At 38.2% G+C, this 24,592-nt stretch overlaps 1 non-coding gene across 1 annotated transcript; it reads left to right on the top strand.

Annotated features, from left to right (window-relative positions):
• Nucleotides 1–17,812: 17,812 nt before the first annotated feature.
• Nucleotides 17,813–18,023, top strand: LOC114902150. The gene has a single exon (XR_003795380.1). It is a non-coding gene; the product is annotated as a small nucleolar RNA U3 (small nucleolar RNA).
• Nucleotides 18,024–24,592: the final 6,569 nt, after the last annotated feature.

Below are 24,592 nucleotides of genomic sequence, written 5' to 3'. Positions count from 1 at the left end.
TTTGTAGTATTTATAAGATATTTTGATTACAGTGTATCCTTTATTAATGTCTCTTGGAGAATTATCATAAACATAGTAATGGAGTTTAAATTTCGATCTTTTATTTAAGAAAAATAGAGATGTATGTGTTTGTCTTTGGATTAGACATAATTGATGAGTTTTTATGAGACAGTTTACTAAGCACTATGGTCTGGAAACCCAAAGTTATGCAAGTCAAAATAAACAACAAAAATTCAATGTTTTTCATAATCTGTTTTTAACCTGAGCAGATTTTTTTTAACAAGCCAAAAATTTTGAAGTATCTCTTGTTAGAAATGTGGCATCCTTTGGTTTTAGTTTCTTTTGCTTGCTATTAAATTTAAGTGAAATAACATATAACGTTTTTTATTTAGAAAAAGTTAAATGATTATTTGTGGGGAATAGAATTGGGGGGGTCCTATTTTCTTCTATGTCTTTTCATACGTTTTCCCTTTTTCTTTCATCTACCTTAATCCTTCTTCTTATGCCTTGACTATTTTGGAGGCATGTTAGTTTAAACAGTGCAAAGCAGTGATGTGTATGCCATCCTTTATATATTCACTGATTAGTGGGTAAAATTGGCTATACCTCTCAATATCTCTGTATCTTATTTTCTTTATCTTCAAAATGGTGACAATATGTATTAATATGTGCCTTTGCCTGCCTTACTGGAATTCACTGCATATCAAAACTCGTATAATAATCGTTGAAAAACTTATCACTGTAAGGATAGAAGGAGCTATTCTTATTCACTTATCATGGCTTAGCACCAACTTTTTAACAGTTGTAGAAACATTTCTTGCTTGGGCACGAGAATCAAATTACTGTAATTGCAGCCTTGGTGCAGCAGAATACCAACAAAATAGGGGAACTTACAAAGAGCCCCCAATTTAGCTTACTATATTTCACTGCCTCTTTAAAGTTACTTCTCCTGAAAATCAGAAAATAGACAAACAAATGAAGTTTGAATCTGAGTGTGATCTACCTATCAACGTTCTATATGCCTGGATAAAGTACCAAGAAAAGTCTAATATTTGGAAAGTTTCAGGCAGGAAAACATCTTCCCTAAACTAAGGAGGGAAATGGTATTTGAGATAGTATAATCTCTTTTGAATCTTTATGAAAGAAAATGATCTGGATTACAACTACGTCAGATCAAGTTGTCATATGAATTTTTCAAATGACTTGCCATGCATTCAAAACTCAAAGGAAATTGCTTAGATACAGTACACTTTAATAAACCAGCAGGTATCACATCAAAGAATTTCCTATATAAATTCCATCTTCTGGGAGTCTAATAGGGCTTACCTTCTGATACTGATGATTGCCAAATTAATTTCTAAGAGCCCTAGTGATACTTTGGATAAAATTGAGCCCTATAGCATTCAGTATAGATTCCCTCTTGCCCCATGACTTGGTATCCTGGGGTCACTTGTATCATGTAGGAATTCCCAATCGTTGGAGCAGAAATAGCTATAACACAATGGTCGCCTTCTGTAGCTCCCATGTTATTGTACGTTGCATATCTCACATGACCTTATTACCAATTTCTCAATTTGCTATTAGCAGAGTCTCAAAACTATTGTAGCAACATCTAATCATAATAGATGCTCTTGTTGCTGTCCAATTTAAGTGTATATTTATTTTTTTAAAAAATAATAAAATGTAGATACATCTTACTTGACCCATTTTCTTCTAGAAATTTCTCTTAAATTATTTTTTTAAAGTTACCTTCACTCAAACTCTTAGTTCAAATAGAGTCAGTTAATAACCTGGCTCACTCTTCATCCTGCATCAGCCACAGTGGCCTTCTTGAGGCCCTGAAACCCTCCAAACCTGCTCCCACTTAACGACTTTTGCATTTGCTCTTCCCTAATCCAAGAATGCTCTTCTCAGACACATCTGTGATCTGCACCTCCTGCTTTCAGGTCCTCTCATTAGGGAGCCACATTTCACGACCTTAGTTGTAATTTCCAGAGCTCTCCCACACTCCCTAATCCCTTTACCCTGCTTTGCTATCCTCCACTGCACTTAGCACCATTTGATATAAATGTATTTGTTTATTTATTATCGTTCATTTTCCCACAATAATTTAAGCTCCCCAAGGACAGAGACTTCGGTACATTCACATCCTTATCCTTAGTGCCTTGCATGAAGTAAGCACCCAATAAATAATTGCTCTATCTAATGGCTCTAGGGAGCCAACGAATACCCTTTATTTATTTATTTAGTTTACTTTAAAGCCAACAGATATTTTAGAAGTAGATTGAAGTTAAAGAAAAAAAATCAGCATCTCCTACCCTTCAGTATTTCAAGAAAAAATTGATGTTGTCGTAGGGGGTAAAAAAAATCAACAGAATCAAAGAGAAGGTCAGGCAGAGAAGCCGATAATTTAAAGTTAGCCATAGGAGGCTTATCCTTCCCTCTCAAGACATCCGAAGAACGTTGCTGGCAAGACTCTCCATGCCAGCCATGAGAGCAGTGACACACAAACCCATCCTTCATGTCCTTTATCGTCTTCAGTTTATTGGCTGGAGAAATGATGACTCTCAAGCTCTTACATAGGGCATATTTCTTACTGCTACTTTCAGGCATATGCAGATAGGAGGAGGATTCAGGTGCTTTTTGAGCACATCTTCCATTATTGTGACATAGACTTTGACTGCAGAGTTTGGCTGCTGTTGTCACATTAACAGCATAACGGTCCAATGGCCCTTGAATGAATTTTTGCACAGACAAGCAGGTCTCCTGTAGGAAAAACAGAGATCTATTTAGATCACTTTCAAAATGTGATTCCATTATCCAGGTGGTATTTATTAATACCTGAATTTTATATCTGGTAAGGCTGGGAAGAAAGAGCGTTTCAGTGATTAATCATTTAAATGATAGACTAAGCCCTTATAAAGTCCCATAAGTGATGATCCATGCCTTTGATTAGGAATACACTAACGAACCAATTTCATACCATTTTCGGGGGAAGATGATTCCACATTTTTCCACTAGAGACTATCCTTAAAGAGATGTTTGTAGTAACACTTTACAAAGAAAGTCATTAACGTGGGTTATTTTTTTAATTTAAATTTAATTGTGAAACAATTTTGATACTGATACTTCACCTATGTTAATATCAGGTCAGATTTTTCTAAGACTGCCAAGTTATCCCATTCCTCTTCTTACCTCTGCAGAGATAACCGTCCTCCTGAAGTTGGGGGCGGGGCGTAGTCCTTGCATCCATCTTTTTATAACTTTACTACATATAAATGTATTTATGAACAATATGTAATATTATTTTGCATTTAAAATTTTTTTATATTTTCTTTAATTAATTTATTTATTTATTTATTTTTGTCTGCCTTGGGTCTTTGCCACTGCGCGCGGACTCCCTCGTGCTGTGACGAGTGGAGGCCACTGCTCACTGCGGTGTGCGGGCCTCTCATTGTGGTGGCCTCTATTGCTGCAGAGCACGGGCTCTAGGGGCACAGGCTTCAGTAGTTGTGGCACGTGGGCCCAGTAGTTGTGGCTCGCGGGCTCTAGAGTGCAGCCTCAGTAGTTGTGGCACACGGGCTTAGTTGCTCAGTTGCTCCGTGGCATGTGCAATCCTCCCAGACCAGGAATCGAACCTGTGTCCCTTGGATTGGCAGGCGGATTCCCAACCACTGCACCACCAGGGAAGTCCCAGTGTGTTTTTAAATTTCTATATAAATGTATATTATTTGGGATATTTTATTTTATACAACTTGCTTTTCAAACAACGTTCTTGAGATTTTTTTCCCCCATGTTCATACATGTAGCCCTTTTTTAAAAAAAAATTTAGCTGTGATTCAGTTTCATAGTATAAATATATCATCCATTATTTATTCATCAGTTGGGTTGTAGGAGAGTCTATAAAAGATCATTATTTACAACCAAACACCTAAGTCACTTGTATAGCATATAGAAAGTAAGGTTGTCTTCCCACAAGTCTATGGTTGGGTGCCATTGATGTGTCCACAATTTTGGGCTTTAACACTAGGACACATTTCCACCTATGGATGATCACACTGTGCGGCTAGAATGGGCTAGCCTAATTGAAATGACATCATCAGCTAACCCAGAATAATCTGGCTAGAATCTTCATCAATGTCTGCCTTGATCCATAAAGGAAGGACCATGAGAAAATCCTAGTAGATTCAATAAACATAAAGTGTGTTTTCAACTAGCGCGTCAGTTATTTTGTATAAAAAACTCCAATTAATTTAAAACAGTAGGATAGTTTCTCTGGGAGAAGAGGCCCTGGAAATGTGAATCCATCTAATAAGGATTTAGAGGTTCAAATGCAAAGTCATAAGGCAGAATAAAGCACCTAATGGCAGGCAGTTGAACAAGGATCACTTGGGCAATTACAAGTTCTGAAAATCCTGTGTGTAATATTTTTGTTCAAGGCACATTCATTCTAGGCCAGCTTCATACTATATTTAGGAAAAAATGTCATTTTTAGTCAGGGCAAGACTCCTTATCTGAGGCATCTGAGGAGGTTTCTAGGACAGATGGAAAAAAATAAAACCAGGAAACCATAGAATAAAAAAGAAAGGAAGAAAAAGAAAGAAAGTGGGGGAAGGAAAGGGGGAGGAAGGAAGGAAGGGAAAGAGAGAGAGAGAGAGAAAGAAAGAAAGAAAGAAAGGAAGGAAGGAAGGAAGGAAGGAAGAAAGAAAGAAAGAGAAGAAAGAAGGAAGGAAGAAAGAACAAAGAAAAGAAGGAAGGAAGGAAGAAAGAAAGAAAGAAAGAAAGAAAGAAAGAAAAAGAAAAGAAGGAAGGAAGAAAGAAAGAAAAAAGAAAAGAAGGAAGGAAGAAAGAAAGAAAGAAAAAGGAAGGAAGGAAGAAAGAAAGAAAGAAAGAAAGAAAAAGAAAAGAAGGAAGAAAGAAAGAAAAAAGAAAAGAAGGAAGGAAGAAAGAAAGAAAAAGGAAGGAAGGAAGAAAGAAAGAAAGAAAAAGAAAGAAAAAAGAAAGAAGGAAGGAAGGAAAAAAGAAAGAAAGAAAGAAAGAAAGAAAGAAAGAAAGAAAGAAAGAAAGAAAGAAAGAAAGAAAGAAAGAAAGAAAGAAAGAAAGAAGGGGGAGGGAGGAGGGAGAAAAGAAATGATTGGGGAGAGACTGTAATCAAAGAGAGCATAGAACACAGGTAAACCCAATCAAGTTCAACTGGGGCATCCCCTGTTCTGTCCCAGCCCTCTTCCTTGAAATTCCTTCTTCACTCATCTTCTAGGATGTCACACTCTCCTGGTTGTTTCCTGTCTCACTGAATGCTCTTTCTTAATCTCCTTTACCAGCTCCTGCTCAACTTCCCTACCTCTTAACCCTGGAGTGCCCTAGGCTTAGTTCTTGGACCCTTTCTCTTCTCCAGCTATACTCTCTCTGGATAAACTCATCCCATCTCACTGCCTTAAAGAGAACTCCCAAATGTGTATTTCCCAGACTTTATCCCTTACTGACTGTTCACCCACCTGCCTGTTTGACATCTCCACCTGGATGTCTCACAAACAGTTCAACCTTAACCTACTCCAATCTGATCTCCTGATCCTCTTCCCAGCCTGCCGCTCTGATAGTCTTCCCCATCTCAGCATATGCCAGCTCCCTCGTTCCAATGCCTCAGGAGCAAAAGCTTGGAGGTGCAAGTTTTGTGGGTGTTGGGAGTGTCCCTAACCAAATCTCAAGGTCCCCTCATGCAAGAAGGAGCCAGACCCTACGTGGCAGCCATGTGCAAAGATCTTCAAGAGACAACAATAATTATAAACGTCACCAAATAAATAAAAATTACCTTGACCAGCTGTCTCCTCTCCACCCTAGTCTCCTTACCCATCCTTGAAGCAAATAAGCAACGAAATTGATGGTACTCCTCTTCCCCATAACTGAGACCCAGGCTTGGGGTGTGGGGAGGAGAAGCAAGAAGTTTTAACCTGGAGAATAACAACCACCACCTATATGGCACTTACCATGTGCCAGGTACTGTTTTAAGTGCTTTACATGTATGAATAATGTAATTCTCATAACAGCCCTATGAGATAGATACTATTATTTGCCCCATTTTACAGATAAAGAAATTGTAGAGATTTGCTCAAGGTCAAATGACTAGTAGGTAGCAAAAAGTGAACACTGGAACCCAAGCAATTCAACCCTCCTGCTCTTACTAACCCCACCACGCTGACTTGTGCAATGCTGAACGAGAAAGACGTGGCTGTTTTTATATTTTATGAGACTGGATGTTTTAATACCTGAAAATTGAACTATTTGTTAATACCTAGAAGTGAGGAAAAACTGTGGTTTCAGAATTTTCACTTAGGTAGTGTGACAGGCCACCAACTGAACATGTCCAAAGTCAGCTGTGGAAAAATAATAGAGTTATTCCACGTGAGCATTTCTATCAAGAGTAGATTGTTAATAAAGTTTATATAAATATATTTTTCCTCCCATGAGTATTTCTATCATAGATAATCAGAAAATAAAGAATCACTTTTGGAGAATCCATCCTCCATGTGGATGAAAAAATATTTATTTTTAAAGTTTAGTATTCTTTCTTTGCCATATATGTATTACATCATTTAATCTACCAAAATTCTGGCAAAGTAGGTTTTATTTCAATCCTTTTTTTTAGATGGATAAATGGAGTCTCAGAGAGGTTAATTAACTTGTCCAAGATTACACCCCTAGAATGTAAAATTTGAATTCTCACTTAGGGTTGTCTGATTGGAAAACTCGTGCCCTTTCTACGCTACTACCAGCAATAGTGGCTGGTACAGAGTAAGTGCTCAATGTGAGTGCCTGTCTTCTTTGCGCTTTATTAAAGTCAAGTGAGTAGATAATCTGCAACTGTTTGTCTCCAACCTGAAAAATTAAAAAAAAAAATCAATATCTAGAAGACCCCCAAGATGCTGACGGAGTAATCACTGCTTACCTTTGAATCAGAATATTCATATCCTTCCCACAATATTATTCTTGCCATTCCCAATGCTGCACTCTCACCAACTGTATGTACTAAGTCCTCCTAGAAAAGAGAAGGATCACAAGTGGTTTGTGCCAACCATATTTAGTCATTGACAATTCAGTAAGTCTCAATCCATCAACTGTGGTAAAGAGCACATTGATAATGTTATCTTTGTGTCTAAAACAAAGGACTATAGAGCAGAATTGGAAAGGGTAATTCTGCCTGGGGTACTGACCTGATAAATATTTATGATGCTCCAGGCAATATTCTAGACACTAGGAATATAAAAATAAAATAGATTCCAGTTCCTGTTCTTGAGGGAGTGCTTTACTGTGATGATTGAGACAGACATATATAACTACAGCGTAACAAATTAAATTACATATTAGCACCAACAAGATATATATAGATTAGAGGAAGTGCTTAATGCTGCATGGAAAAGTCTGGGAAGACTTCCTTCAAGAGGTGAAATTTTAGAAGGGTCTTTGGAAATGAGTATAAATTGATAAAATAGACTAGAGAGAGCAGAGTTTTATATCCAGAAGGAAGAAAAACGGCAGAGGCTTATATGTACGAAAAAGCATGATCCATCCAGAGAAGTGCCAGTAACTCTTACGGTAAAAAGCACAGGGGACTTGGGGAGAAGTAAAAGCATCTGAATCATTGTGTATAAGTAGGATCCAAATACAAGTGTCTTTTATGCTATTTTATTTTATTACGCTATTTTAAAGTCCTAGGGTTTAGCTACAAGAAAGTTTTAGTACTGGAAGGCCACATATTTGAAACTTTAAAAAAATAAATTTATTTTATTTTATTTATTTATTTTTGGCTGTGTTGGGTCTTCGTTGCTGCACCCAGGCTTTCTCTAGTTGCGGCAAGCAGAGGCTACTCTTCATTGTGGTGCGTGAGCTTCTCATTGTGGTAGCTTCTCTTGTTGTGGAGCACAGGCTCTAGGTGTGGGGGCTTCAGTAGTTGTGGCACATGGGTTCAGGAGTTGTGGCTCGTGGGTTCTAGAGCGCAGGCTCAGTAGTTGTGGCGCACGGGCTTAGTTGCTCCTCAGCATGTGGGATCTTCCCAGATCAGGGATGGAACCCATGTCCCCTGCATTGGCAGGCGGATTCTTAACCACTGTGCCACCCGGGAAGTCCCCATTTGCAACTCTGATAGGTATTTTTGGCTGTCACAAAAAGTCATATTGGAGGGGGAAGTCAAGATGGCAGGCAGGGACCCCAAATAGGAGATGATAGAAACTGTTCAGTGAGAAATGATGAGGGCCTCAACAAGGGCAAGGTCAGTCCTTGTAAAGCAGAGGGGACAGACTGAGCAGTTATTTGGAAATTAAGATGGATAAGTTTTAGTTACCTACTGGGTAATGGAAAGAGAAGGGAGGTATCCAAGTGACTCTCAAGTTGGGTGACTAAGTAGATTATAATTCACCAAGATGAGAAAGAGAGGAGGTTACATTCATGATTATAGACCAAGAGTAAAGAAGCAGGAAATAGGGAGAGATGAAAGACAGAGGGAAAGATTGACGGACCATCTGCATTCTTTCCTTCCCTACAAGGAGTGGAGAATCAGAGATCCAATAGAAAGGTAAAGTGTTCAAAAGCCAGAATGAGAAAGTGGCCATGCTACAGCAAAGCTCCTGTGCATTGTATGAAGTCTCTACTAACACTAGTACTTGTGTTTCACAATTTGTCTAAGTAATGAAACAAGAAAGAAAATCATTCTTCCATTATACTAACTAGTATTCTGTTCATTAAATGAAAATCAAGTCTCTCAGTTAAATTGAGACACTGGAAAGAAAATATTCAGCAGAGTTGGTTTTAAGTGATTTTGTAATTATAATATGAAGAACATAATGATATTATGATAACATAATAAATGTTATTTAGACAATAAATGAGAAAGATCCATACTGTTTGTTGATATGTGAAAAATGGAAAGCAACAAGATAGTATTAAAACACTTCAATATACTATTACTCAGGTAATACTAGAGTTTTAGTCTTCTGAAGTAGAGCTCGTTTATTTAGCCCATAATTTACTTCCAAAATCAAAAAGTACCAAAAAATGGGAAAGTTATGAAAAAGACTTTCATTAAAATATGGCTCATCTCATTCTCTCATTTTCTATCAAGACAAACTGTCTGCATGGATTATTATTTTCTACTCAATATTATTAATAACATATTTTATCTGACACACTGTAGCAACTCAATAAATAGTTTTTGAATGAATAAATATAACCTAGTCTTTTTCCCAAAAGGATTTGAGAAAGTGACATGATTTGAGAGATCTGTTACTTGAGGAATAACTTATTGAGAAGACTTTGGTAGGCATGACTGGTGTCTTCAAATACCTGGAGAACTGACTTTTGAAATAAGGATTTGATTTATTCTGTGTTGCACGAGAAGTTAGAATTAGAACTAGTAGTGGTATGAAGTTATCCAGAGGCAGAGTAGACTCAACATACTCAAGAACTTTCCAGGGATTAATACTGTCCCCATAGGGCAGTTTTCCTTCTGGAATAGGGAGAGCCCCATCAAAAAGTGCTAAAGCAGGTATGAAAAGATCCATGTCTGAGTGAGAGGCGGGTTAGAGACCTCTGAGATCTTCCAACTTTTTGTCATGGTGCTATGTTTCTTTTCCTCCTAAACTTATTGAATGAACATTTCATTTTGAATAATACTGAGTAATCCTGAAAGGATGGAAACGTCAAGTCTAATCAACAGTGTTTGGGTCAATAGATTTTATTGTAAAATATTTGAGGAAGAATTGATACTACATTTAAATGTCCTTATCTCAAACCTAAGTCGTTTAAGAAGGTGAGCTGTGTGTTATCTATCCAACAGCCCTGCTTCTCTTTTGGGTATGAGAATAACAGAATTGTGAGTTTACAGGTATGGATGGAGATTTAAGGGTTTTCTCAACTAGCCACACATCCAATGATTGAATCCCTATAATAATGCCCTATCTAAGTGACAATCTAACTAACGCTTGATCACTTCCAAGTGTCTACAAACTCATTATCTTCCAAAACAGCTCATTCCCACATCTTTGTCCTTCCTACCTTGTGTTAAGTCTAAGAACAATATCTATCTATTTATATAAACCACTTTTAGTGCCTTGACACTCCACTAGATCACAATGTAGACTCATAAAGATAAAATCAACAGGATCTATATTTTTCAAGTAACCTAATCAATTAAAACTTAAAAATGCAATATATTGAAAATATACTTGGTTAATAATTTATCCAAGCTCTACTTTGTATATTTTTGATTTGGAAAATTGCTGCTACTCTTTCATATTAAGAGCTTCTTTAATATGAAATTTCTCCCTGATCAAAATTAACCTATGTTACATGATTTAACTTAAGCTTAACAACTGTTCTGCAGGAAACCCTTGTAAATGCTAAGCTGGTAGGAATCATCATCTAAAAACTCTAAGTAAACATCTGTCAGTGACACTGTTTCAGAATTGGCTTGACAGTTGAAGGAATATATAGCTTTCATAATAGAATAGCATTCTATCATTAAGGGGAAATAAGCATCCTAAAACATTTTTTCCCTAAACTTTACAGAGTTATTCTACTAAAGTTCCATTTTTATGTGTGACTTATTTCTTCTTACCTGTGACAAAGCTTCAATATTATGCAAATAAAATGGTCTGGAAAAAATAAAAACTGGTAAAACATAGTCATGTCTAGCCATTTCAGCAATTCTCATAGCTTCTCTAACTCGATAATGAACAAATTTCAAAGCTTTTAAACTTGACTTCAATATTTTATCCAAATACATGGAAGTATAAAGTGCTCTGCTTTTTTCCCATCGCCACTGGAGTTGGTCATTGCAGAAAATTTCATCGCTTGGGCATTTACCTGTGTAGGTCTGTGGATTTACCCTATAATCCAGATTTTAGTCTCATTTCTAAAGCCAGTATGAGAGTATCATTCATAATACTCCTTCCAGCAGTTTCAAATTCCTCTTGGGCAACTGTTTTCACTGTCATTTCTGACCAATCAGGATGGTAGTTTCTGGTAAAGGCTAAGGAGTAGAGGTTTAAAACCTTAAAACCCCCTAACTCCCTGAAAGCTTTCAGCAAAGCCCTTTTATCGGAAAGGTGAGGGAGGGGCGTGGTTAGTTGTTGAAAACTTCTTGGTGTCAGATCCTTTGTTCTTGAGGTCAGGTCACAGTCAGGTAAGGCTATTCCTGTAAATCTCCACCAAACAAATGTTACTCTCTGTTCTGACAAGAAAGGGGAAGTTCCCAAGGCACCCAGCGTGTTCGTCCAACACCCAGTCTGGGTCCAACACCCAGGCCTGGCTGAAGAGGCAGATCTCAGTTGGTGGCTCCCTCAGGGCCAGGTCCCCAGACCCTGCCCAGGTGTCACCGCTGAGGGAGCCAGGCACCCAGGTCCTAACTGGCCTTCAGGCTCTTCAGGCCGCCTAAACGGTGGGGGCCAGGTCCCCAGACTGTGTCCCATGCAGATTGCCGCTGCCACTAGGTCGCAGAGGCAGGGATGGGGGGGAGGTTCGCTGCCGCCTCAGGGCCTGGGCCCGGCCAGTGGGCAGTCCTGGCGAGGGCTCTGGAGCCCTGCGGAACACACCCCCAGCCTGTTCCCTGGGCGCCCCCGGCTCACCCGCCAGCCCGAGGCCGGGTGAGCTGGAGGGCCCCCGGGGAGAAGGCCGGGATCTGCCTTTTCCCTCACTCTCCACCTGACGACCACCAGTCTGCAGACTGTTGGCTCAGTGCCCCTCTAACGGTCGCTCCTTGAGAGTTGATCGCTTGGTGCGGGTCGCGGGGCCCACTGCGGTGCCGACTAATGGCTGAGCAGACTTCTAACCCGCTCTACTCTTCCCGCGTTAATGGTTTCCCGGTAACTGTTGCCTGGTAACGGAGTCCGGGCTGGGTGTGGGGCGGGGAGCGGGTAACAGCGCACTGCAATGGCCGAGCGCTAAGGGCTGCGCACTGCGCGCTCTATTACGGTATTACATTAAACTTTTCAGAGACAAAGATGCTAAAAATCCAAAACATTGTGCTTTAGTAAAATCCAGTTAAACGTTTCCTATTCTAAAGGATTTTAATCATGTTTTCTATTTGTATAGAAGTTACACCCTCTATTTTTTACACTAGCCTATGGAAAACTTATTACTGACTTATCTTGGTGGGGGGGGTAGGAAAACTCTTTCTGCTCAGTTTTGCTGTGAACTTAAAAATTCTTTAAAAAATAAAATCGATATAAATGGGAAAACATTGACAAAATTGTGTTCATGGGAGCTATATTTGCAATAGAGAAAAACATACATATGTGATCAATAAGGAGTTTGTTAAATATATTATGAAATATATTATGTAGTTCCATTAAATAGCATGAAGTATTTCCCAGTTTCTCATTGTCTTTTAACTTTTTCTCTTGTTTTGCCATGAAAGCCCTCATAAGACAAAAGTCAGGTTTAAAGATTCAATTATAGATTGATACTTCTCAAGTAAACATTTCCTGCTTCTCCCTGAAGCCACTCCATCCCCTCTTCCACCCTGAAGGAGCCAGCAGCAGCCTAGTATTTGGAAGAAAGACAATGGAGAAGAAGCAAAACATACCTCCCTCTCTATGACAGATATGTTCCCAAAGGATTTAAGCCAAAGAAAAAAGAAAAATATTAACTTTTTTTTATTGAACTTTGAATTTAACTCTATAACGAGTGACCAAAGTACTAAAATCTGGTCATTGCAACTAGGGATCTGTGGATGATGCAGCTCTGAGAGGTTTGGCCTGATGTTCAGTCTAAACTGATGCCGTATGCTTCAGTAAATTGGGGTTGTCCAATAAGTAGCGAATGGAAGGGCAATGGTCCCAAACAGTAATAAGGAGACACCGGCTCCTTCCCTGTCCAATGGGAGGTGACAGGTGAGAGAGAAAATAACCATCAATCAAGCGGGCTTCAGGGAAAAAAGTCCAGGAGGTAGACAGTGGAGATGATTGTACAACAATGTGAATGTACTTAATATCACTGAACTGTACATCTGAAAAATCATTAAAATGGTAAGTTGATTGTATGTTTACTTTACCGTAATTAAAGAATAAACTTAAAAAGAATGCTGCAGGGGAAGCAGAAGACAGCCAGTTTTCTGTTATATCAAGAAAGTTAAGTGACCATTCAGAAAAAGAGATGTATGATCTAGGGGATTTTCTTGACTACACATTTTAAATTACAGAGGATATAATGGACAGGTTTGTCAGGTCAGGGAGGGATGGGAATTTGGCTCCATGACAGGGTATAGAGGAAAATACAAGTGATAAAAATAACCTGGGAGTTTGGGCTTTATGTGTTAAAGGCATGATGGAATGCATTCTGATGGAGTCCTAAAGGGAGGTAAGTCATCAGTTCCAATTACAGCCTTCTACTTGTCATTGGTATCTTAGATATTCTGTAGTGAGAAGTATTGGGAAAGGGACATCATTTTGCCAATAGCATTCAGAGTTCTGTGGGCCTCACTTTCAATTCTGTCCAGGACAGTGTCAAAGGTGAAAAAGATGTGGTTTAGCTTTTTGTTATGCATGTTCTTCAACTAAAATGTGAACCAATTAACATGGTTCTAAACACACACGTGTGTGTGTGTGTGTGTGTGTGTATAGAGACATATATACAGATATATATGTCTATATATATCTCCAAATTCATATGTAATTGGGGATTTCATTCTTTCCACTCAATGACAGTAAACTTTGTGACGTCTCCCAGATAGATATGTTTTTTACATATGATGAAATCAACAACCACTAAGTTCATTATGATAACACTTAATTAACTTAGGATCCAGTAAAAAATCACACTGCGGTTTACAACAACTTTAAACCAACAAAGGTTTATAATAACATCATAGAGCCTCTTACAATGTGCTGTGGGGCATTCCAGACATAGGTGAAATTTTCTCTCAAGGTATGTCTTGTTTGCATGAAAGTTGGAGCCCTGTAGAAGCCACACGGCATCAATAGATTTTTTTTTTACCTGTAGGTTACTTATGGTTTTGATTTTCTTAGAGAGAGCCATAGTAGTTTTCTAAAAAGACAAAGAAAAGAAATAATGATTAAAGCAGATTTGACTCCATAGAGCATTTGTTCAAATTCACCCATATTTCTAATTTGTAATAAAATGATGTCAGGTCAAATTCAAATTATTTAAATTCCCCTACAAAAAATTAATAACAAAGGAGTAAAAAATTTTCTATAAAGCTTATAAAATACAGACTTAGACTTTGGTTTGCTTACTTACATAGATTGCCATGGCATTAGAGCCACCTCAGTCTGATGACCTCAAGGACTCTGGAACAGGAGTCCAGACATATTTTCTGATCTTCACTGAGTCTAGGACTGTGGGAGAAAACATGAATCTTCCCTGCAGATAGGTTTCCAATTTGAAAGATCTGTCAGATGAACTCAGGCTCCCTGAAAGAGATTCGGCTGGAGCGGGTACAAGAAGAGTATAGTATTCTTGAAGGGTAGGTAGATTGAGGTCCAGCATCCAAAGATTGGAGGGAACAGGTACAAGTACAGTGTGATACTGGGCTTGACCATCTTCTGACCCCTCTTTGTCTCCTCCCTTCAAGAGCTTGCCTGCTCTGGATAAAAGAGAACAATGATATAGAAGAAAGCACTGTGATTCCTACTGCCACAGGGACCTATAATTTCCCCGTGGAATTAAAATAGCAAGCTTCTCAGATATCTGGGGAGAGATAAGAAGATCGTTCTTTCAAGGAGTGGAGTAGATTGGTAGCCACACAGAAAAGGGGTGGGACAAACCCCTTGAGTAAACTGTGACAAGGGGTCATAAAGTCTGAGCAAAGGACATTGGAGCAGAAGGAATGCAGCGTGCTGATTAAGTCAGGATCTTTCTTCTCCCTTCCTCTAGGACTCCTCAAGTTACAAATTGGAGGGGACAGAGTAAAGTATTGTATAGCCACATGAGGGGTCTCAGACACTGGAGTTTGTGTATTATTACACATGTGAACCATTTATCCTCAATGGTGGGTAAAGTCAGGAAAAATATGTGAATAACCACACTCATCACATGTTTCTTTAGGAAAAAAGTGTCATGTCATATATGCCATTTACTACTGTGCTTTATTCACATCAGGTGGGTGGTGGCTTGTGAAGGTAATCAGCCTGGCTATAGGGGGGGAAAGCTACATTTTCTTAACATGTATATAGTATAGTACGAGTAAATTATGAATTATAGCATAAGGGTATATAAATAACCAACAAATTATACGAAGTTGAATCATTTCTGTAAGTTAGACAACCCAGAGTGCCACCTGAGTTCAAAACATGAAGATATCAAATGTGGTTAAAAGAAGTCTTGATAAGCTTTGAGCTGGAAGCGTATTTGAGGCTTGAACTTAAGCAGGATTTGAACAGGTTGAATTTGCAAAGGGGCTCCAGATGGAGGGAAGAGCAGGAAGAAAACTACAGAGGAAGAGAGACAAAGGGCCTGCGCAAATGCTAACACACACTGCTTTGCGAGGTGTAGATAGCTCGAGGACTGCTTTGCGAGGTGTAGATAGCTCGAGGTGGAGAAGTCTAGCAGGAAGTTAGGAATTTTTCTAGAAGTGTAGAAGTGGGAATCTTCTTTGTTGAGGAGGCGGTTGACACAAAGGAAGAAAATATCTACAGGCAAAAGGTGAGACAGGAAGATTTTGGAAATCACCTCAAAATTGAAGAAGGAGAGAAAATATCCACTAACAGAAGGAAAAAACAAAAGCCACGAGAGAATAGGGAAGTCAGGACAGTGTACCCACGAATAGGAGTCCACAAGCATTTAAAGAAGGTAATGAGCTGTGCAAGATGAGAACCAAGAAAAGACAACTTGCTGAGGCAATCGGATGCTGACTAATGACCTTCAGTATAGCAGTTTCAAGACAGTTAAGGGTTTTATGAGTGAATCCACTTAGTGAAGGCAGCATTCTTCCTCAGACTCAAGTGCAGTCTCTGTGTCCTCTTGATGTCTCTCCCTAGGGATCCTTCAGCTAGAGTAAAGAGAGGATTCTGTCTCAAAAAAAGATGCCTGGATGGTTCAGGCCTCTTGACTCCCATATACTCAACTGAATTTACTCCTGAAGAGGTAAAAGAACAAACTGACACTATATTTAGAGTCATAGTAAATAATCAGGTGTGTGGAGCTTGATGTCTTTTCGTCCTGAAATACTAGTGGATTTAAGAGATATGGGTAATGCTAGCTGATACAGTAGTATACGTCTCTAGATATTTCATAATCTAAACGATACATTATATTTGGAACAGTACTGCATCTTTCTTTTTTATTTATTAAGCCATCTTATTTTTTCAAGCAGTTGAAAATAGGCATTTGTTAATGTTTAGCTTTGCTTTTAGTATCTTTTGTTTCTGTCTTTAAAATTAAAGATTCAATACCATGGAAAGATCTATAGGCTGCTCAAAAGTGACATATACTCACCAGCACTCTTTTGTAGGGAAGTCTTTAAAAGATGAAAAACAAAAACAAAAACTTCCCAACTTGGGCTCCACAATTTGGGTTAGATTTTAAATTTTAGATTAATAATAAATGTAGCTCAAGAATACACAAAATAAAGTAGGTTGAACTTGATTTGCACACTTAATGAGTGCAAAAAGGCAAAAGCTAAATTTAAATTTTATTAAACAGAGGATTCTCAGAAACAGAGAAGGCATCTTTTGATGATACGTAAAAATGAGAAGAAAGCTTTCCTTTAAAAAGAAGTTTCTACCTGAAGACTTTGAAAAGATTTACAGTAGAGGGAGTTGTAGTGAAGAGAGAGATATTTTTTAATTTAATTTTTCAAAACTCCACATGGATATTGAAAATTAGAATTATCAAGCAAACATTTATCATTTTATATAATATCAGAACCTTCTGCAGCAAGCATCTGGGAAAATCTTTATTTTTGGAAGTATCAAGTATTACATTGGTTGCTTTGGCAGTGGTTGTACTTGGAGATTACATGCTCAGTTTTCTCCCAGATTCATCAATCTCCTCCTCTTCTGGGGAGGAATAAGGGGGCAGAGAAAAGATAAAAGTGTTTCTACCATACTATTTTGGAAATTTCTTTCCCTTCAGGACACAAAAACCGTGGAAAGAAATGTGCTTCTCCAATACATGTCTATAGGGTGACGAGATATTTTGGTGTGCTGGGGACAGTCACAATTACACCCATTGTCCTAGGTTCTAGTGCACCTTTTATTTCTCAGTTTCACTCCAATTTAGAAAATAAATTATATGTACACCCTACATATGTAGCAATTGCCCTATATAGACTCAAGAGAAGTATAACACAGATCTTTCTCAGTTTACGGTGGATTAAGTCTCAATAAGCCCATTATAAGTTGAAAATATTAAGTTGAAACCGCATTAATCTACTTAACCTACTGTACATCACAGCTTAGTGCAGCCTCCCTTAAATGTACTCAGAACACGTACATTAGCCTACTGTTGGGCAAAATCATCTAACACAAAGACTGTTTTGTACTAAAATGTTGAAATGTCACATGTAATTTATTGAATACTGTAAGGAAAAGAAAAAAACAGAATGGCTGTATGGGCACAGAATAGTTATAAGTGTACGAGTTGTTTATCCTCGTGATTGCGTGGCTGACTGGGAGCTGCAGCACTGCCGCTGCCCAGCATCACAAGAGAGTATCTTAGGGCAAATCACTAGCCCAGGGAAAGATCAAAATTCAAAACTTGAAGTACAGTTTCCACTGGATGAATATTGCTTTTGTATCATTGTAAAGTTGAAAAATCGTGGAACCACCATAAGTCAGGAACTGCACCGAAAATAGAAATTTCAAAGATTATGTTTTCAGGGATCATTTCTATAGTTCATTATGAGAGAAGTTTCTCTGAATGTGTAGAGCACTTGAAACTCTGAGGAAGAAGCTTAGTGTTCTCTCCTGAGTGTGAAGTTGGTTCTCGGTGTTGGTTCTGCAACTGCCATTGACCACTGATGATCATTCTTCTCTTCCTTTGGGAGAGCAAGAAGAAGAGGACACTGTCTGAGTAAAACAAACAACAAAAAAAGAAGTTTCAAAGTACTTTCTAATTAACCTACAAACTGGAGGAATATGAAATTGCAAAAAAAATTATAAAATCAAAACAAACAATAAAATTGGTGACATCAGTCAATATGATAATTTTATTTATTAACTTTATTCTTTATTTATAAGAGTTTAACAGGGTAGCATTTTTTTAATTTGAAAATTTAACTATAGAATTATTAGTCATCTTCAATAAACCAATTTGTACTTTTTTACTCTTTCTCCTCATGAGAGGAAAGGCTTCATGTAATTCTTGGCTCAAGTTAATGAGCACACTGAAACATCTCACCTATATTTAAGAGCATGTTAAGATCCATTTATACAGAATACACCAAAATTCCTTTTCTGGATTAATAACTACCAGTGCTACCCCCGAACCAACTCAATTCCACTTAAATTTAAGAAACAATAGTTTTGGACTCATAGATTGATGAAACAGAGTAGAGCCCAGTAATAAACCCACACATATATCGTCAAGTAATTTATGAGAAAGGAGCCAAGAATATACAACAGGGAAAGGACAGTCTCTTCAATAAATGGTGTTGGGAAAACCAAAAGCCACATGCAAAAGAATGAAATTGGACCATTATCTTTTACACCATACACAAAAATTAACTCAAAATGGATTAAAGACTTGAATGTAAGACCTGAAACCATAGAACTCCTAGAAGAGAAAATAAGTAGTAAGTTTCTTGACATCCATCTTGGTAATGATATTTTTGGATTTGACACTAAAAGTAAAGGCAACAAAAGTGAAAATAAACAAGCGGGACTACCTCAGACTAAAGCTTCTGCACAGCAGAGGAAACCATCAACAAAATTAAAGGCAACCTACTGAATGGGAGAAAATATTTGCAAATCATATATTGGATCAAGTGTTAATATCCAAAATATGTAAAGAACTCACACAACTCAATGATAAAAAAATGAACAATCTGATTTTAAATGGACAGAAGATCTGAATAGACATTTTTCCAAAGAAGACACAGAGAAGGCCAACAGATATGTGAAAAGATGCTCAATATCACAAATCATTAGGAAATGCAAATCAAAATCACAATGAAATATCACCTGTTAGAATGACTATTATGAAAAAGACAAGAAATAACAAGTGTTTGTGAGGAGGGATGTGGAGAAAAGGTAACCCTTGTACACTAATGGTGGGAATGTAAATTGGTGTAGCCACTATGGAAAACCGTATGGAGGTTCCTCGACAATTAAAAGTAGTACTATCACATGATACAGCAATTCCAATTCTGGGTATTTATCTAAAGAAAACAAAAACACCTAACTTGAAAAGATATATGCATTCCTATGTTCACAGAAGCATTATTTACAATAGCCAAGATATGGAAACAACCTATATGTCCATTAATGGATAAAGAAAATGTGATACACACACACACACACATATGCATACATAATGAAATATTATTTAGCCATAAAAAGTGAAATCTTGCCATTTGCAAAAACATGGATGGATCTTGTGGGGATTATGCTATGTAAAAACAGAGAAAGGGGCTTCCCTGGTGGCGCAGTGGTTGAGAGTCCGCCTGCTGACACAGGGGACACGGGTTCGTGCCCCGGTCCAGGAGGATCCCACATGCCGCGGAGCAGCTGGGCCCGTGGGCCATGGCCACTGAGCCTGCACGTCCGGAGCCTGTGCTCCGCAATGGGAGAGGCCCACGTACAGCAATGGGAGAGGCCCATGTACAGGCCCGCGTACAGCAATAAAAAAAACAAAAAAACAAAAAAAAACAGAGAAAGACAAATATAATAGGAGCTCACTTGTATGGGGAATCCAAAAAGAACAAAGCCCATAGATACAGGGAGGAGGGAGCAGATAGCTGGTTGTCAGATTGTGGGTGGGAGGGAGGAAGTGGGATAAATGGGTAAAGGTAGTCAGAAGGTATAAACTTCCAGTTATAAAATAAATAATCCATGGGGATGTAATGTACAGCATAGTGACCATAGTTGATAATACTGTATTGCATATTTGAAAGTTTCTAAGAGAGTAAATCTTAAAAGATCTCATCATAGGAAAAAAATCTTTGTAACTATGTATGATGACAGATAGTTAACTAGACTTATGGTGGACACCATCTGGCAATATATTCAATATCAAATCATTATGTTATACACCTGAGATGAATATAATGTTGTATGTCAGTTATGCCTCAATTTTTAAAAGTTTTAAAATGTTTTAGTTGGTTCAGTAAGATTTTTTCAAGTGCCTCAGTATGGAAACCAGAAGTGAATGAGAAATAACATAAATATATGCCTAAATTGATCACATCCTCATGAGCCAACAAGGGACAGGAAATGAGGGGTGGGTAAAGGAAGATTAGTGAAGCTTCTTCTTCAAGAGGATGAAATAGACATAGAAACCAATGTTGCATAATAAATTATCTTTCAAAATAACATTGAGATTTGAAATAGATGAGTAGAAAGAATTTTTAAAATGCAGAGAAACAGAGTGACTGCATTCTAATTGAATCATAACAGATGATATAGACTTATTTGATTTTTTTATGTACCAAAGGAAAGAAACTTCTATTTTTACTTTATAATGAACTCATGTACCAAAAAAAATGTATTCAGAAAAAAATTCTTGTTGGAATTGAAGTCAAAGAAAGAGCTAGTTTAAAATGTAAGACATTCATTGTAGAAAAATATGCCTGATAAAAAGAGCAAAAAGAACAAAAAACATGGAGTCAAAATGAATAAATAAAAAATGACTAACAGAGGAGAGGAACCAAGATGGCGCAGTAGAAGGACGTGCTCTCACTCCCTCTTGTGAGAGCACCAGAATCACAACTAGCTGCTGGACAGTCATCGACAGGAAGACACTGGACCTCACCAGAAAAGATACCCCACATCCAAAGACAAAGGAGAAGCCACAATGAGACAGTAGGAGGGGCCCAATCACAGTAAAATCAAATCCAATAACTGCTGGGTGGGTGACTCACAGACTGGAGAACACTTATACCACAGAAGTCCACCCACTGGAGTGAAGGTTCTGAGCCCCACGTCAGGCTTCCCAACCTGGGGGTCCGGCAACAGGAGGAGGAATTCCTAGAGAATCAGACTTTGAAGGCTAGTGGGATTTGATTGCAGGACTTCAACAGGACTGGGGGAAACAGAGACTTCACTCTTGGAGGGCACACACAAAGTAGTGTGTGCATCGGGACCCAGGGGAAGGAGCAGTAACCCCAGGGAGACTGAACCAGACCTACCTGCTAACGTTGGAGGGTCTCCTGCAGAGGTGGGGGGTGGCTGTGGCTCACTGTGGGGACAAGGACACTGGCAGCAGAAGTTCTGGGAAGTACTCCTTGGCGTGAGCCCTCCCAGAGTCTGTCATTAGCCCCACCAAAGAGCCCAGGTAGGCTAGAGTGTTGGGTTGCCTCAGGCCAAACAACCAACAGGGAGGGAACCCAGCCCCACCCATCAGCAGTCAAGTGGATTAAAGTTTCACTGAGCTCTGCCAACCAGAGCAACACCCAGCTCTACCCACCACCAGTCCCTCCCATCAGGAAGCTTGCTTAAGTCACTTAGATAGCCTCATCCACCAGAGGGCAGACAGCAGAAGCAAGAAGAAATACAATCCTGCAGCCTGTGAAACAAAAACCACATTCACAGAAACATAGAAAAGATGAAAACACAGAGGGCTATGTACCAGATGAAGGAACAAGATAAAACCCCAGAAAAACAACTAAATGATAGGCAACCTTCCAGAAAAAGAATTCAGAATAATGATAGTGAAGATGATCCAGGACCTCAGAAAAAGAATAGAGGCAAAGATCGAGAAGATGCAAGAAATGTTTAACAAAGACCTAGAAGAATTAAAGAACAAACAAACAGGGATGAACAATACAATAACTAAAATGAAAACTACACTAGAAGGAATCAATAGCAGAATAACTGAGGCAGAAGAACAGATAAATGACCTGGAAGACAGAATGGTGGAATTCACTGCTGCGGAACAGAATAAAGAAAAAAGAAGGAAAAGAAATGAAGACGGCCTAAGAGACCTCTGGGACAACATTAAACACAACAACATTCACATTATAGGGGTCCCAAAGGAGAAGAGAAAGAGAAAGGACCAGAGAAAATATTTGAAAGGATTATAGTCGAAAACTTCCCTAACATGGGAAAGGAAATAGCCACCCAAGTCCAGGAAGTGCAGAGAGTCCCATACAGGATAAACCCAAGGAGAAACACACTGAGACACATAGTAATCAAACTGGCAAAAATTAAAGACAAAGAAAAATTATTGAAAGCAGCAAGGGAAAAACGACAAATAACATACAAGGGAACCCCCATAAGGTTAACAGCTGATTTCTCAGCAGAAACTCTACAAGCCAGAAGGGAGTGGCATGATATACTTAAAGTGATAAAGGGAAGAACCTACAACCAAGATTACTCTACCCAGCAAGGATCTCATTCAGATTCGATGGAGAAATCAAAAGCTTTACAGACAAGCAAAAGCTAAGAGAATTCAGCACCACCAAACCAGCTCTACAACAAAAGCTAAATGAACTTCTCCAAGTGGGAAACACAAGAGAAGAAAAGGACCTACAAAAACAAACCCAAAACAATTAAGAAAATGGTCATAGGAACATACATATCTATAATTACCTTAAACGTGAGTGGATTAAATGCTCCAACCAAAAGACACAGGCTTGCTGAATGGTGACAAAAACAAGACCCATATATATCCTGTCTACAAGAGACCCACTTCAGACCTAGGGACACATACACATGCAAATGGAAATCAAAAGAAAGCTGGAGTAACAATACTCATATCAGATAAAATAGACTTTAAAATAAAGAATGTTACAAGAGACAAGGAAGGACACTACATAATGATCAAGGGATCAATCCAAGAAGAAGATATAACAATTATATATGCACCCAACATAGGAGCACCTCAATACATAAGGCAACTGTTAACAGCTATAAAAGAGGAAATCGACAGTAACACAATAATAGTGGGGGACTTTAACACCTCACTTACACCAATGGACAGATCATCCAAAATGAAAATAAATAAGGAAACAGAAGCTTTAAATGACACAAGAGACCAGATAGATTTAATTGATATTTATAGGACATTCCATCCAAAAACAGCAGATTACACTTTCTTCTCAAGTGCGCACAGAACGTTCTCCAGGATAGATCACATCTTAGGTCACAAATCAAGCCTCAGTAAATTTAAGAAAATTGAAATCATATCAAGCATCTTTTCTGACCACAACGCTATGAGATTAGAAATGAATTACAGGGAAAAAAATGTAAAAAACAAACACATGAAGGCTAAACAATACATTACTAAATAATCAAGAGATCACTGAAGAAATCAAAGAGGAAATAAAAAAATGCCTAGAGACAAATGACAATGAAAACACGACCATCCAAAACCTATGGGATGCAGCAAAAGCAGTTCTAAGAGGGAAGTTTATAGCTATACAAGCCTACCTCAAGAAACAAGAAAAATCTCAAATAAACAATCTAACCTTACACCTAAAGGAACTAGAGAAAGAAGAACAAACAAAACCCAAAGTTAGCAGAAGGAAAGAAATCATAAAGATCAGAGCAGAAATAAATGAAATAGAAACAAAGAAAAGGATAGCAAAGATCAATAAAACTAAAAGCTGGTTCTTTGAGAAGACAAACAAAATTGATAAACCATTAGCCAGACTCATCAAGAAAAAGAGGGAGAGGACTCAAATCAATAAAATTAGAATTGAAAAAGGAGAAGTTACAATAGACATGGCAGAAATACAAAGCATCCTAAGAGACTACTACAAGCAACTCTATGCCAATAAAATGGACAACCTGGAAGAAATGGACAAATTCTTAGAAAGGTATAACCTTCCAAGACTGAACCAGGAAGAAATAGAAAATACGAACAGACCAATCACAAGAAATGAAATTGAAACTGTGATTAAAAATCTTCCAACAAACAAAAGTCCAGGACCAGATGGCTTCACAGGTGAATTCTATCAAACATTTAGAGAAGAGCTAACACCCATCCTTCTCAAACTCTTCCAAAAAATTGCAGAGGAAGGAACACTCTCAAACTCATTCTATGAGGCCTCCATCACCCTGATACCAAAACCAGACAAAGACACTACAAAAATAGAAAATTACAGACCAATATCACTGATGAATATAGTTGTAAAAATCCTCAACAAAATACTAGCAAACAGAATCCAACAACACATTAAAAGGATCATACACCATGATCAAGTGGGATTTATCCCAGGGATGCAAGGATTCTTCAATATATGCAAATCAATCAATGTGATTAACATCAATAACCATATTAACAAATTGAAGAATAAAAACCATATGATCATCTCAATAGATGCAGAAAAAGCTTTTGAAAAAATTCAACACCCATTTATTCTAAAAACTCTCCAGAAAGTGGGCCTAGAGGGAACCTACCTCAACATAATAAAGCCATATATGACAAACCCACAGCAAACATCATTCTCAATGGTGAAAAACTGAAAGCATTTCCTCTAAGA

The sequence above is a fragment of the Monodon monoceros genome, unplaced genomic scaffold, assembly GCF_005190385.1.
Source record: "Monodon monoceros isolate NGI ecotype Baffin Bay Population unplaced genomic scaffold, NGI_Narwhal_1 Super_Scaffold_2, whole genome shotgun sequence".
In the NCBI taxonomy this organism is placed as follows: Eukaryota; Metazoa; Chordata; class Mammalia; order Artiodactyla; family Monodontidae; genus Monodon; species Monodon monoceros.
Note: the sequence above shows the minus strand (reverse complement) of the source record. Positions and strands in the feature narration are given on the sequence as shown.